Below are 15,843 nucleotides of genomic sequence, written 5' to 3' on the forward strand. Positions count from 1 at the left end.
AATGGCCATCTCCTAGTTCGGTGAAGGGAGTTCAGAGCATGCTCGGCTTTGCCAATTTCTATCGAAGATTCATCCCGGAATTTTCCCGAACAGTCCAACCCATCACAGCTCTCCTAAAGAAAAACAAACGCTTCGAATGGACTCTTGAGGCCGAACAAGCCTTTCAGGACCTGAAAACCAAATTCACCTCTGAACCTGTATTGAAGCACCCGCACCCAGATCTCCCGTACATTGTGGAAACCGACGCATCCAGTTCGGCCATGGGAGCTGTTCTGTCGCAAAGAGACCCAAAAACTAACCAACTACACCGAGTGGCCTTTTGATCCAGAAAATTTTCTCCTCCTGAAATCAGCTATGCAATTACCGATAAAGAGTTACTGGGCATCAAATCTGCTTTTAAGGCTTGGCGTCACTACCTTCTCGGGGCAAGACACACCATCACCGTAATTACGGACCACAGAAACTTACAGTATTTAAAGACGGCCAAAGCTCAATCTTCACAACAACTCCGTTGGGCTCTATTCTTCGCGGAATTTGATTTTGTAATTACCTATCGCCCTGGCTGCAAGAATGGAAAAGCGGACGCCTTATCCCGGATTGGCATGGAAGAACCTAATTCGAGCTTAGAACCTGTGCCCATCATACCTGAGCAACGAATCTTAGGCTTAACTTTACTGCAAACTATTGAGGACATCCAAACGCAAGTAAAACAACTTCTAGACTCTTCAACCTTACTGGAATGGAGTCAAAAGGGTCCTCATTACACCGTTAAGGATGACTTACCCTACTTCCAGGAGCGGTTGTTTCTGCCAAGTAAAGAATTGCAAGAACTTGTTATTGCCCATCATCATGAATCTTTAATGGAAGGATACCCTGGTATCGCTAAAACGGAGGAAAAAATCAAAAGCCACTTCTGGTGGCCTTCCTGGAGAAAAGACATAAAGTCTTTTGTTCTGTCTTGCGGAATTTGCGCCCAAAACAAAGCTCAAAAGAAAAGGCCAGCCGGCCTACTTCAACCCTTGGATATTCCACCGGCACCATGGCACACCCTGTCAATGGACTTTATAACCGACCTGCCTCCTTGTGCTGATTACAACACAATCCTTGTAATTGTGGACCTATTCTCCAAAATGGCCCACTTTATCCCTTTAAAAGGTTTGCCTTCAGCTTCCACCTTGGCCAAGGAATTCCTTGAGAATATAGTTCGCATACATGGTTTTCCTTCCGTATTAGTCTCGGATCGTGGAAGTCAATTTATCTCCCATTTTTGGAAGAAGTGTTGCCGATTAGCACAAATAGATGTGCGGTTATCCACCAGCCACCACCCCCAGACCGACGGACAAACCGAGAGAACCAATCAAACTCTCGAGCAATATCTTTGGTGCATGTTACACCAATCTGAGTTGAATTGGAAAGACATTCTTTGGATCGCAGAATATGCATACAACAACTCAGTGCATTCTGGAACCGGATAAACCCCTTTTTATACTTTGTATGGTCACCATCCTCGGACCTCTGACCTAGATCCACCTCTGACCCTGGAAATGCCCGCAGTAAATCATCTGCATTCCACAATAACCCGAGCCTTCAAAGAAGCTGCAAGTCATTTACAGCAAGCCAAGAAAAAGTATAAAGAAAACGCTGATTTACACCGAAGTAAAACTCCTCCTTACCAAGTAGGAGACCAGGTATGGCTAGCAACTAAACATTTACCCCTAAAGGGCCCGCGAACCTTCAATCCCAGATTCATAGGACCTTACCCCATCAAGGCTATAATCAACCCAGTGGCCTTTAAACTGGATCTACCGTCCAACATGCGTATTCATCCAGTTTTTCATGCGTCACTTTTGAAGCCAGTACAACCAGGAACCCGATTGTCCAAGCCTCCAGATCCAGTTCAAATTGAAGGGGAATTAGAATTCGAAGTTAACGACATTTTAGACTCCAAGGTGGTAAAGTCGAAACTCTTCTATCTTGTTGACTGGAAGGGATATGGACCTCAGGAGAGATCGTGGGAGCCTAGTAACCATGTCCTTGCACCTCGATTAGTACAAAGGTTTCACCGGAGATTTCCGAACAAGCCAAAACCCCCGGAGGAAAGAACCTTGGGAGGGGCCTTGAGGGGGGGTACTGTCATGATGCCTACCTCCAAGGAGCCAGGTCCGACCCAGCAACCCCAGAGGCAGGCATCATTTCCCCCAGGGGAGTGCCAGCGAGCCCAAGCTGGGGCCCTTTGGACGCAGTCCTGGCGCCTTAGGCGCCAGGCTCATGTTGGACCCCTGTCCTGGCGCCTTAGGCGCCAGGCTCATAAAGCTAGACATGTGTTCAAGTGTGTTAATGTGCACTTACCTGATGCAGACCATGCTGCTACATTCAGGCCCTCTTGAGGCCTGAATGGAACTACTTTACCTGTGGGACTACTTTCCACCCGGGTGTGGTCGGGGAAGGATACATACCTGATCGGTGGAAGGATACACACTGGGAACTTCTTCCAAAGCTATTTAAACCACACCCGATCAGCAACTCACGCTTCGCGTTGTTCTGCTCCTCGCAGCTGGACGCTCACCGTGTCAGCTCCTGCATCTGGACCTCAGCCACGCCTGTCAGTATCCTGGGTCACCTGCAAAGGGAGACAAAAGACCTTACCTGCTAAATCAGCACCACGGAGACATCACACCGACGATCCTGAAAAGGAAGATATCATTTTTAAAAGCATTTCGCTACGATCGCTGCAGCGCTGCATTTCACTCACCTATCCTGGACGCCTCCATCTTCAGCAGCGATCATCCGGATCCACAGCCACTTCCCAGAGCCTAGAGAGAAAAAGACAAGAACAAGGTGAGAGAAGGAAAGGAATAGGAAAAGCTCAGTTTCCTTCTAAGACTTACCTGTTGGGTCATTCCCATTTCATTTCGGGTCTTGCAGCTTCCAGGCATTTTCCGGACCCCGGCCCCTGTGGGGAAAAAAAGACAAAGACATTAAATGAGCGAATGCAAAGACATTACCCGAGCGCTCATCCAGAACTTACCTGTCATTTACTGGAACTGCACGTTTCACTTCGGGTCGGCGCCATATCTCCGGCATTCCGAACCCCGGCCGCTAAGGGGAAAAAGACATAAGCATTAGCGCTTGCTGCAACAAGACAATGAACATTATTATTAAGCTTGGACTTTTGAACTTGCAGCAGAACTTTTACAGCGCCTTACCTGAATAGTCAAGCTTACCTGAACTCCCATCAATCCTCAATCCAGTGAAGTAACTGGGTTTCAACGCGCCTCTGCATCAGAAGCAGGATGGAGAGCTCATCCTTCTTGACCCTAAGGTGAGACTTCACGGGGAATCGTGGAAGGGTATCGTGGAGGGCTGGAGGAGAGTGGGAGGCCTGAGCATAACTCAGTCAGTAGGTAATACTCCCTTTTCACGCACAGGGGAATATTCCTGCGAGCCAGAGAAGCCAGAGCAGAGGGGCCCTTTTCACCATTGAAGAAGCACCAGCACTCTAAGCCAGACCTGCGCCTCTGTGGGAATCAGGTGAGCGTTACAGGTAATAAGCTGCTGAACCCATCAAATCCTTCTGCTTTATTTCCCACACCTTCACAAATGCATACATTGCATGATTTTCCCTACAGTCCCTGCATTTACCCTGCAAAAATAGCAAAAGAATTCTATCTCCTAACATCTAATAACACCGCCTTAAGACGCCAAGTCTGCTCTGTGCGCTTACTATTGTAATCATTTCTAAAGCACGTTCAACTAACAGATTCTAAGTAAAATATACAGAATGCACATAGTCAAAGGAAAGGGCATGTACATGCTATGCACAGTTATCAGAAAGCACTACTACTGCAAAAACGAAGAAATCCATGTCTTCATTAACAACAGTGCTGTTAACACACATATTTACTAACTTATTTCTTTCACAATTGCAGTGAAGACCACTCTCCTGAATAACAGCAGCATCTGAAGTACGAACCAGAACTCAGAAGAAACCTACTCATTCCATACAAAAAAGTAAGTGCAATACTGCCATAATGTTCTGTTACTCAAACACTGTAAAATTCTAGTATTGTAGAACAAACAATTGTATTAACCCTGCAACATTAGATTCAGTATTAGTGCTTTCCCTCACCAGCTGCATACTTTGTATTGTCACCTGAACACCACTATAGTAACACACAAATACAAGAATAGCCTTCCCAACCTGAAGTAGCAGCCCATTGCACAATCACAAATATCTACATACATCCTTACCATCATACTCAGACACTCATGCACAAAGCACACATACACTGCACAAGATCCCAACACACACTTTCTTTGTTTCTCCACCAGACACCAAAGAATGCCTACCAAACAGCAACTCCGTAGAAAGCAACGCAAAAGTAAACAAAATAAAAATAAAAATCTCCAAAATAAGCATCCACCTCTAGCAGAGTTTGTACAAAACGTTCAAACAAAACAGCTAATACAGTCATTAAGCAAAACAAAACCAGCTTCTAGTACAGAAACTTTGCCTCCTCTTTCAAAATGTAAAACAAAACAGAAACTGATTAACAAGCCTGCAGCTACCACTAGTGCTAACACTGCACATATAAATCTTGATGTAGCCACAAGTAAGCATACCAAAGAAATATTTTACAAAAAATGTTCCGCCACAGAGTCCTCAGAACCTTATAAAAACAGAAGAGAAATCACATACAACCCTTAAAACCTACCATAGAAATTAATCCTAGAAGCTCTCATATACAGTGCAATCCTTCTCAAAGGAAATTATTTATTTTAATTTTAAACAAATTGAAACCACTAACAAAACTAAGTACTAAACTACTAAAAAGACTTCTCAATAAAAGGAATATCAACAAATATAACTTCACAAACATCTGTGGATGTGAATGGAGTCACACCACAAGCACAAAAACATATTTCAATGGAAAAGCATACAAACAAAAGAAAATAAACCCAAATGCCATACATAGCAGTAGACAAGGGTATGACAAATGTAATAATACCATTATGGAACAAGAAACGCCGCTCACAAAAATATCCCCAGAAAACTTAGTATCAACTCTCCATTCCACTAAACCAATATGTCCAGTCTACAAAGGGCCGTGCACGTCAATGTGTAAGATAGCCAAAACATCTTTCAAGTCTTTAGGCCAGTTCCTCAATCAGTAAGTGAAAGGCAAAAACAAATTCAAAATGAAACTACTACAAAATAGGGACTCCTGTCCAGTGCGCAAATACACAGGACTACAAGGACATTCATTAGCCTGTATTTCTGGATTTATTTGCAAAAGCACCTTCCACCATATCAAAATGATATCAACACACCATTCAACTATAAGAAATCTAGTTCATAAACTGTACTATGCCAAAAGTCCTGCTTTAGCACTAGCCAACTTAAATAACAATCTTCTACATGGTACAGCCAAAGAACTACTCGAAGAAATAAAGGGAAAATATTTTGGAAGTGAAAGCCACTTCCAAATGCAATAGCTTTACAACAGACTAGCAACAATTCTGCACATGGCAACCTTCTACTACACACATACAAAAAAGAAATGCTGAAGTTTAAAAGTACATCTGCTGAAGTACCAAACCATGTGTGTTTGTGTTGCTGCAGGATTTTTCATAAAAATAGCACAAAAACTGTAGACATAACGTACACAATAGAAGACAATGAAGATTTCAAGTGGTTCGAATTAGCTCTCTATCTTATAGCAGAAAACAAATACAAAATTACTGACCCCTTAATACTTTGCAGTTACTGCACTGCAAAACTTGACAACAACCAAACACTTTCACGTGCTATGACAAATAACTTGGAATTATTCCTACTACCAAAACCCCTGTAACAGCTTAACTTATATGAAAGCATCATAATTCAAACAGTGCACCCATTTCAAGCAATAATACGCCTTCAACCAAAAACAGCAAAATTACCTCCCTCTGAATTAGTGAAAGACATTCGTAGCAAAGTAGTTTATTTGTCATTAGATCTCATAGAAAATGCACACACTTTGGGAGTGCAACGTCCAATAGATTAATCTTTAATTATCTTAGTAAATGGCGTACCTACAAAAGAAAAAGAAATTTGGCAACAACTCGTGGCCTTACAGAAAATTAGACAAGCCCTGCAATATCTAAAAGACAAAAATGAATACTACAAAGAAATTAATATTGAAGAAAACCTGAAGGAAACCACTGAAATAATTCAAGACTTATCAGAAACTTGTCAATTTCAACTTCTAGATCCTGCTACAGAATCCAATATTTTAGACCATTATACAATTCACCCATTACACTCTAAAGACACCATAGATGATGCACTGGAAACGTCCCAAATGTGACAAGCCAAAGGAATTCCAATCAGCATATGGGAAAAAAGTATAGAACAATGTGCCTTTCCTCTACTCTTTCCTACTGGAAAAGGAGGAAGGTGCGATGATAGACGCACACAAATTACAGCATCAGAATAGCACTCTTTACGAATGTATTCTGAAGACCCCAGATTCAGACAAAATGTGGCATACATAGTCCACCTTCTCTTTGAAAGTGAACTAGCAACTCTATGCTACGGAGTTGTACATACATTGAAATCAGGTACCCATTTTCAAAATATGTCAGCTACACAATTACTACAAAAAGTGCAAGAAAAAGATGAGGTTTTACAGTCAAGCATTACAAATCTTTTAGCAAACATGCGTGGTACAAAAGAATACTGGTTCTGACATCACAGAGATGTACGCTTTATGATAAGAAACCTTGGCCCATCCACTTGGTTTGTGACATTAAGTTGTGCAGAGTATGCTTGGGAAGATTTACTTGAATTCCTACGCATAACAAACAAAAACAAAACAAACATAGATATAAAAACACCAGGAGAACTCTGCTCTTTAGATCCTGTAAATGTACCAAGATATTTCCATCATCGCTTCATTGCTATGCTACACTTCATTTGTATTAAAACTGTTCCTCCCCTTGGAGAAGTGCAACACTTCTTTTGGAGAAATGAATGCCAAGCCAGAGGAGCACTACACATCCACATGCTTTTGTGGATTAAAGATGCTCCTAAATTTGGTCAAGACAGTGATGCCACTGTTTTAGAGTTCATCCAAAAATATGTCACTTGTGAAATCCCTTCACAAACAAGACATATGGCCTCATTACGAGTCCGGCGGTAACTGCGGCGGGAAAAACCGCCTGGTTACTGCTGACTCGTATTACCATTCCGCCTCTGTGATTCCCGGAATTACCGGGGCATTACAACCCCAGTTTTCCGGGAATCATGGAGGCGGAATGGTGTTAATCCCCATTCCCATTGAGTCCTATGGGAGTCGATGGGAATGGGGATCATGGAAACACCGGCAGCCTCTTGTAATGCTGCCGGTGTTTCCTCGTCCGCCTGCAGGCGGGCGGTGTTAAACCCGCCAGGTCAGACCTGACGGGAACATCACCTCCCGCCTGCAGGAGTTGTGATCGCCCGGCATGGAAACAACGGTGGCGGCGGTTTTACCAACACCGTTGTTTCCATACCGGGCGATTTGTAATGAGGCCCATAGTGACCTTCATGCACAAATTTAACAATTTCTAAGACACAAATGTGGGAAGTATTGTCGTTGCTAATATAAAAACAAAGGGAAATACTACACCAAATGCCGCTTTGGTTTCCCTAGACCAGTTTCAATAACAGGTCAAGTAAACAACTTTTCTTCAGCTAGACATAGTGTCAAAGGAAAATCACCTAAGAACACATATTACATAAAAACAACAGAAGAATCAAAATACATCAATGATTACAATGCAATCATTGCCCTCCTATGGAATGCAGATATACATGTGCAGTACATTGCAGACAATTCCACTTCAGTTGCAAGATATGTCACAGCTTACTTTAGCAAGTCAGAAAAAACAGAGCTTCAAGACCTCTGGGATGACATATCATCTGACAAAACACTATCACAGAAATTGTACAGCTTAGGCATGAAAATGCTCTCCCATAGAGAATGTGGCTACTATGAAGCTGCAGACCGGTTAACCGGTACTGCCTTGTATGGAAAATCTGAAAATATAGTATGGCTAAGTCTTGGTCCAGCTAAATCTAGAAATAGAGTTCTCAAATCATATGAAGACAAAGAAACAATAGCCAAAAGTGATCCTAACAGCCAAGACATTTAAAAAAAAACAATTTATTAGACACATATTACCCAAACAGAAGTACCACTTTGGAAACCATGTGTCTATACCACGTAGCCCAAAACTTCACATACAAAAATATTATTAAACCAGATGAAAAGAAAGGTAGATACAGATTGGAAAATTGTGATGGCAGCTTAGTGAAACTTACCAAACCATGCTTAATTAATCATATCAAATTGTCATTAAAAACTCCTCAACATAAAGAACTGTCTTACATTTCCCTGCTACAACTTTTTAAACCATAGAGAAAAGAAGAAGATTTACTAGATACCTATGACTCCTATGAAGACGTTTTCAAAGTAAATGAAAGCACTATAAAAGACGCAAACTTTACACAGTACAAAACAATGTTGCACAATGAACAGCAACACGAGGAAGAACTCCAGGCCCAACAAGAGGTGGACACTCCTGACAGTAGTCAACCTTCTGTAACAGGAAGCCAAGAACCACTTGGATAGCCACTAACAGCAAATGAGGCAGAATTAGCCATGACAGAAGTAGAAAACACCATGTGTGAGTGTGAGCAATCTACAGAAGACTTTGCTGTACTAAAATCACAATTAAACAATGAGCAGCGTAGCATTTTCCAAGAAGTAACAACACTAAATTGAATATGGCGTACAACATGAAAGTAAAAATTGTATCTGCCAAGACTATAAAGCTATACTGCTATATGTGAGTGGTCAAGCTGGTTCAGGCAACATGTTCTTAATCAAAATCATCAGTAAGTTCCTCCAACAATTGACAAACAACAAACTGTCAGCTGTTGTAACTGCCCCCACAGGTTTAGCTGCCTACAACATAGATGGTGTCACTTTACACCGATTACTACTCCTTTCAGTAGAATACCAAAACAAATTAGACTATTACAAACTTTCTCCATAAGCTGCAATGGAACTACGCAGAGTTTTCAAACAAATGAATATGCTGCTTATAGATGAGGTAAGCATGGTTTCCAATCCAATGTTAGCCTTCATACACCTCAGATTACAAGAGGTACTGAAAACAGACTATGAAAAACTCTTTGGAGGAAAACACATTATAGTTTTCGGAGATCTTCTTCAATTAACACCAGTTAAAGGCAAACCTATTTTTGAAACCTTAGGGCACAAACTATGCCGTAAAACTCTTGGCTGCATAGGAAATGTCAACCTTTGGCAACATTGCCAATACAGAGAATTAACTGAAAATAAGCATAAGTCTGCAGACCTAACATATGCCAATATTTTAAAAGGTATTCGAGTTGGTGCACTATCTCCAGAAGCACAATCTATATTAAAAACCAGGCACATCCATGCACTCCATGGCCATAACTCATGTGCTACTGATGTCATGGAATTAGCACACAAAAATGTCAATTTTATGTACTTGATGCCAACTCTTGCAAGCTGTTCAACATTTAATGAAACAATGTTAAAAAAAGAAATGCAACCAATAGTTCAAATTTGCTCCACAGACAAACTGGACGTACATGGTATGACACTAACCATGTGCCAACAAGCCACAACAAGGCTAAACACCTTGGAAACTCTATCTCTAATACAGCTGGTTTGGAGAAAATATAAAAATTATCTTTAAACTGTAGAGTAATGCTTAAACGTAACCTTGATGTGGACCAAGGACTCGTTAATGGAGCACTTGGTACAGTTGTTGGTTTTCAAACATACCCACATGACAACAACATTCATTTTGTCAATATTCTCTTTAACAAACTATCAGAAGTTAAAAGGATAGCTCGCTCAACAGCCCGCTTCCTTCTTTTCAAAGACATGTACGTACGGAGAGAATCATTTTCTCTAACTCTATCATACACAGTCACCATTCACAAATCACATGGTCTTACCCTAGATAAAGCTTTGATAGATATTGGTAGCACAGTCTTAAAAGAAGGCATGAGCTATGTAGCACTATCCATGCTTACGTACACTTGACGGACTATTTCTAATCAACTTTGATGCAAGTAAAGTAAATGCTGATATTCCTTGCATTCTAGAATACAATAGGCTGTGTTCACTCTACACCCCCAGCTAAAAACCTATCATGTTCTGCAAAAAGCAAAACACTGTAAAAGAAAACTACTTTAGACTCAAACTATGCAGGATCTCACAGCAATTCCTCCAAAGAAAGTAAAAGAAGCTAATACTTCATCAAGGACCACAACCAAAGAAAACTCTACTGCTCAAACTAACGCAACTATCTCTTCAAAGAAACAACACACACTCCAAACAAATGACTTGGACACAGAACTGTCAAGTCCATTCCAATTTTCAAATACAACTGGTGTAAATTGCTACGCAAATGTAGCAATCATTATTATATTACAATTGCCACCAATTATTGACAGCATTTACTTACACGGGACAGACCAATTGTGTTTGCAAATGTTAGTCCTTCAGAAAAATGCAAACAAAAAATCCTGACATCATTTACAGTGTTTCTGGAATAAGGCAGGAATTGGACTACTGTGCTGGAATGGTCAAATTCACTATAAACACACAGGAAGATCCACAAGAATTTCTAATCTACTTACTACAAGTACTAGAAAACAAAAAAAACATACCTATAAATGAAATCTTCCAGATTTCATACATGTGGAAACATACATGCACTCTTTGCAGCCATGTCGTATAAGAAGACGTTCCTAATGAACGATTTGTGTATGAATCCATACCTAACTGTGAATCCATTCCATTTCAGCAACTTGTACAAAATGCAAACCATGGCAGATTATGTACTACCTGTAATTCCAAAAATCGTTCCACCTTACAAATACAGACACATAGTAAATACGTAATAGTAATGTTTTTACGATACAATGCTGATGGTACCAAAAACAACTGCAAGCTGACTGGATTCACACATAGTCAAGTATCTCTTGGTAAGAAAACCTTCACAACAATAGGTATAATCTACCACGCAGGAACCACAACTAATGCGGGTCACTGCACTGCATATATAAAAAAGAATTCTGGATGGTTCGAATGCAATGATAATACCATTACTCTAAAACAGAGATTACCAGCAAATGTTGTGAACGCTTACTTAATGTTCTTAAAACCAAAATGTAATAACTAATCTGTGTATGAACATAAACAAAACTTCAAATTCAAAACTTTGAACAATTAGATTACGCCAACATGTATCTAACTGCCCCTAGATTTTGTAATGAGCAAACCGATAAATGAATACCACTAAAATCAAACAAGAAATATACAGTTATAATACTCCAACATGTATCTTACTGCCCCAAAAATCTGCAACATGCCAACAGATAGATGAATACCAAGAAACAAGAAATAAACAGTTAGAATACGCCAACAGGTATCTAACTGCCCCAAAAATCTGCAGCAAGCCAACAGATAGATAAATACCACTAAAATGGAAAAAGAAATAAACAAATAGAATACACCAACTGCTATCTAATTGCAACAATACTACCACCACTTCCAAATCAAAAAACATACACCTATTCAATTCCCCCTACTGAAAACAATAAAAGAAATATATTGTACCAAAACATAGAAAGGTTTTTTTTTTAATCCAGCACGGATTTTTTTCCCACAGACCCAATGATTTAATAAACAAACACGGCAACTGAGCAAATTGCACAGTACACTGGTTTGATTTATAGTACTTCTAAAGTACTAACTATGAGGGTCGGCAAAATACAGACATGTCTACTATGCAATGCAATAACTCATTATGAACTACCTACACTAACATATCTTTTCTTTTATCAAAGAGATTGAAAAAGAATGTCTGCTCCAATTGCACCTGTCATGAAAAAACTGCATACAACCACAAAAATTAAACAGTAAGTATATAACAATTGGACTCACAAACACCACAGCATAACACACCCATTCAAGCAAACACCTGACCATAGACCACAAACCAAAATGTTTGCTTCCATGGGTATCTTATGATGCAGTGCTTGTTGCCAAACCCTACAATCTTGACTGCACGGCCTGGCCAAAACTCTACATACAGCCTCAATAAAGGAAACAGTAAGTATATAATAATTAGACTCACAAACACTGCAACATAACACAGCCATGCAAACAAACACCTCACTAATAAATACAACCCCAAACGCCTAGAGTCTTCAATACCAACATTCTGAACACAATCCAACAAACAAACTAACACACATCATCTCGCTAACCTATAAACACTATTACACTACTGCCAATCAGTACACCACATTTATGAAAACATATCCCCTAAGCAGCCCACATACCACAGTAAACATGTTTGGTAGCATGGGTGTGTTATGCTGCAGTGTTTGTGGCCAGGGCCTAGAGTCTTGGGTGCATGGCCGAAGACCTATGGACCCTTGTACCACAGGCCACAGGCCATGCAATATATATATATATATATATATATATATATATATATATATATATATATATATATATATATATATATATATATAGAGAGAGAGAGAGAGAGAGAGAGAGAGAGAGAGAGAGTTAGAAAGAGAGCTAGAGAGAAAGAGATGGCAAGACAGATTGCAGAGATTGACAAAAACTAGGAATGAGAGAGAGAGAAGTGTGGGAGAGGTTTGATGTATGAATCATAGTAGCATAATATAACTGCAGTATGTACCTTATGGGATTCCCATGGGTGGAATGCTACATGTGATATCCTGATTCTTCAGGCAGCTGACTGCTGACTATTATGTTATAATATTTTAGTATATTACCCCATAGCAGAACAGTAGGCAACTACAGCAGTAAACAGTAAGCTACAGAAGAAAGGGAAAGAGAGAGAAAGAAAGGGTGAGAAAGAGAATGAGAAGGATAACAAAGAGTGCACTGCACAAGGAGAGAGAGACAGAGAGAGAGCAATGACAAAGAGCACTGCTCAGGAATCCCAAAATTGATTCCCTGGGACTAAGACCAGATATGCCAGCACCTGACATAAACCACTGCACAGTAAGCACACAGCATAGTCTTAAATGTCTGGTTCTCTTACATGCTACTCTCTGGTTGTTTTGGACAACAACTCTCATGATCCCTCACCATTGACCATTGCAGATCCCTGATGTTTTCAGAAGAAAGCCTCTCCCTTATGCTAGGTTATATGTTTGATGAGATCAGGTATCCTGTCCATTCTGAGGATATTGGATTTGATAACACTGAGCAGTGGCATATGTCCATACATCTGCCAATGGCAATCACCATGCTCATCTTACCTTTTGTCACAACAGCTGCCATGGTCCCCAGATCAAAACCTGCTATAATGACTGTCTCAGTAGTTATCAACTTTAATATTGTATATCACTTACACTACTTGGAAATAGAGACATGACAGAAGAAAACACTGTAGTCTTTAATTGATCACTGTTTAGTGTTGTATTATGCATACATCAAACTGGCTTTGCCACCCTTCTAACTCTACCTCCATCCATGGCTACGATGGCTGAGAACAGTTGCCAAACATCCTTTAGAGGGTTGATTGACAAGCAGAGCATCTTCAATGTTTTGGGGTGGGATAATTATCACTTTCAGGTACACCAAAGAGAAGGCACTGGACTGGTAGCAGCTGTCAACAGAGGGGACATCTATCCTTCGTGGCCTGCAATCATCCACTAACTAGGGCCCCATTAAAGAGACACTATTAACGTGTATGCTAGAAGAGTGGCTTAAAATCAAGCATGAATATGCCACTATGCTGTGTGAGCAGTCAGTGGCAGAAAGGTGTGAGAATTCTGTGGTGGATGGGCAGCAAGGGGGCTCAGCGTGAGATGGGATAACAAAGGACAAGCAAAAAGTGTGTGCCATGCTGTATAATAAGAACATACATTATCAGTGCTGAGTATGTCACAGGTGAGGGAAACTGGGTTTGCACACAGTATTATAACGAGTGACAGAAAAATTATGCTGTTACTTTATCGCAGTATTTATGTTCAGTGAGTGCCACAGAAAACGGATCACTGATGCATGGTCCAATAGAGTATAGTGCTGTTGCATTTATAGAACCAAAAAGCCAGTTGCAGCATCTGTTGCATTTAACCAGTGAGCAATACTGACTATGATAATATGTTGACAATATATACTCACTGCAAGTAACATTTTCTTTGAGATCACTTATGGCAATGTCACTTGCAAGCAATGCTTCTCTCCTCACACAAAGTGAAATAAATGATATATTATCTTTCATGGCACATGTTTCTTTAAAGTATGTGTAGTTTAAGCTGCAAACTCTCATCTCAGAACAGGTTATCATGCCATGTTCTTTCTAGAGAGGAGCGCCTGCTACCTTTTTTGAAATATTTGCAAGGAACTTGGGGTTGGTCACCCTGAGTTACCTGGGGGCAACCAGACGTGGACTCCCTGCTCACTGTTCTCAGAGAGGCAAAGCTTCACCTCACTGATGAGGCCCAACAAGGCTGAAACACGTGTATGGGGTTGCTTTTGGTACTCTTGTTCAGAGAGGAATTGCCATAGCATTTCGGTGCTGGACTGCCCATGTGGGCGGGACAAAGACTGATATGCAAATATATATTTCCCATCTGTGAAAGGTACAGTGAGCAAAAAGCGTGTGCTGCAAACTCTCATCTCAGAACAGGTTATCATGCCATGTTCTTTCTAGAGAGGAGCGCCTGCTACCTTTTTTGAAATATAAGCACCCCAACATTCATTTCTAGGAAGATACCTGATTCATTGATAAGATTGAAGGAAAGCATTATGCTTTCTTCCATTACTTCAAACATTAACTAGCCAAACAATTCAATCATGTTTAAGAAATACCTACTTTTCCCATAATTGCCTCTGTAAGTCTGTAGTTTCTCAGCAATAGCACTCACTCTCGGTAGTCAAATCCCTATTTAAATCTATATGTATCCTAATACCATTGTCCATGAATCCTTTCTTAAAATCCTCACCACTCAAATGAGCTTCGACGTATTAGTCCTATCTCTCCAACAGAGACCAACTTGACAGATGTGTCAAAAGAGAGTTCAGAATACACCACTAACCATACCCGTATTGAGGTTCATTGATTACTCCGAACACACCACAGCCATCCCACCCAAACCAGCCTGCAACATATCAAGATGTACTCAATTCAGGAAGATTTAGAAGACAAGACCAAAAATCTCACAGCACTCAAACTCATCAGTTACAAAGACATAGGACCTCATTACGAGTCCGGCGGTAACCTGTCGGTTTTTCCAGCTCGGTTACCGCGAGACTCGTATTTCCATTCCGCCTTCGTGATTCCCGGAATTACCGGGGCATTACAACCCTGGTGACCCGGGAATTCCAGAGGCGGAATTTGGTAAATCACCATTCCCATGAAGTCCCATAGGACTCAAAGGGAATGGGGAAGTGGAAACACCGGCACCATCTCGTGATAGTGCTGGTGTTTCCACGTCCGCCTGCAGGCAGGTGGTGTTAAACCCGCCAGTTCAGACCTGGCGGGAATGACACCTCCCGCCTGCAAAACTCAAGATCACCCGGTCCGGAAACAATGGTGGCAGCGGGTTTACCGCCACTGTTATTTCCAGACCTGGTGACTCGTAATGAGGCCCATTGTGTTTCCCTGCTGTATTGTGAAGGTCATTAAAGGTAAATCACTTCTCAACATCATCCATGCATCCCTTATACAATGTGAATTCACGAATGGGCTGTTTAAAAT

This window comes from Ambystoma mexicanum, chromosome 12, assembly GCF_040938575.1.
Source record: "Ambystoma mexicanum isolate Mex_15411 chromosome 12, UKY_AmexF1_1, whole genome shotgun sequence".
NCBI classification, from domain to species: Eukaryota; Metazoa; Chordata; class Amphibia; order Caudata; family Ambystomatidae; genus Ambystoma; species Ambystoma mexicanum.